At 56.0% G+C, this 1426-nt stretch overlaps 1 non-coding gene across 1 annotated transcript; it reads right to left on the bottom strand.

Annotated features, from left to right (window-relative positions):
* Positions 1 to 1096: 1096 nt before the first annotated feature.
* Positions 1097 to 1168, bottom strand: TRNAA-UGC (transfer RNA alanine (anticodon UGC)). The gene has a single exon. It is a non-coding gene; the product is annotated as a tRNA-Ala (tRNA).
* Positions 1169 to 1426: the final 258 nt, after the last annotated feature.

Genomic DNA, 1426 nt, shown 5'->3' on the forward strand with positions numbered 1-1426 from the left:
ATGATGGGGCGATCTTTTCCAACCTATGATTCTATGATTCTAAACAGGGGAGAGTGTTATCTTCTCAGCTCAGCATGGTGGGGGCCTATGGTCAGTATGAACACTGACCTGCAAACTCATGATGCCCCAAGGGGGGATGAGGCAGAAGAGCCCAGTGCCTGTCCTGTGCCAGCTCCTTGCCAGCTCTGCCCTCCTACAGGTGTAACAGTTCTTCCTTACTCTGGCGGACGTTTGCCACCATCTCCTTGAGAAGATCAACCACAGGCCTGTGTGTGCCTCTGCACCCCTGTACAGAAAGAGCCCGTTTCACGGCATTTTGGGACCTGAGCACTCTGTCCCTGTGGGCTGGGTCCATTCTCTGCAGCAAAGCGGAATCCCCACTGTGCCCCAGATTTGTGGTTGCTCCTGAGGAGCTATGTGAGGAGGGTCACAGTGAGACCCCAACTCTCAGCATTGGTTCTCCATGCTGGTCAGAGCACAGCTGTGGAAAGCCTGTGGGCGAGCAGCCTTATTTCTCTGAGTATGGGCTCACCCTTCCCAGAGGCTGGGCACCCTGCACTGGAAGTCCATGTCTCACACCCCATTTTCATTGTGGGTCTTCTTGCCAGGGGAGCAGCTGAGACAACATCTCGTGGCCCTCAGCGCCTGTGCATGGCTGTGGACAGGCTTGTTCCTCCCCAGTCGCACAAGCACACAGTGGATGAAGACAAGAAACACCCAAGGAACAAGAGGTGGGCCCTGGCTCTGCTCAAGCCAGTGGTGATGGTGGAACAGAAAGGACCTGGAAACAGGATCAGAGTAAGAAACATCATTCATCCAGCTGAGACTCCAACAGCCCTGCCCAGCCTCATCCAACTCAGACAGCCCAAGGGGTGCTTCCCTTGTGATATGGGATCTCCACCTGGAATCAAGACAATTGGAGACGCTTATCCCTGGAAAGCCACCAAAAGGACACCTGGGCTTGACCAGCACCCTTACGTCACGTCTCCCAGTGCGGCCAGAAAGGTTTCCTAACCCTGACTGGGCAGAGCAGGAGAGGACCAAGTGCTCCGGCTCCAGCTGTCTGAGGCTGGGGAGTCAGTGAAAAAGCACCCCTTGGAGATGCTGGGGATCGAACCCAGGACCTCCCACATGCAAAGCGGGTGCTCTTCCAGTGAGCTACATCCCCTTGACATCTGCTGGCAGAAGACACTCTCCTCCCATGACCAGTCTATGACAAGCACAGTCCTGTTGTCCTTGAGTGCCCAGGGACCCTCTGCAGAAAGCAGCACTTGAAGCCTTCAGAGACAGAGGAGGTTGGCACTGCCTGTCTGCTGCAGCCTGATCCTGGCACAGGGCTGCACTGCAGAGCTCTCCCCCTTCAACTTCTCTGCAGGGCCATGGGGCAGAAGGAGACTTTTGCTGCAGGTGCTGCTCCCACTCTCTG

The sequence above is a fragment of the Opisthocomus hoazin genome, chromosome 15 (genome assembly GCF_030867145.1).
Source record: "Opisthocomus hoazin isolate bOpiHoa1 chromosome 15, bOpiHoa1.hap1, whole genome shotgun sequence".
In the NCBI taxonomy this organism is placed as follows: domain Eukaryota; kingdom Metazoa; phylum Chordata; class Aves; order Opisthocomiformes; family Opisthocomidae; genus Opisthocomus; species Opisthocomus hoazin.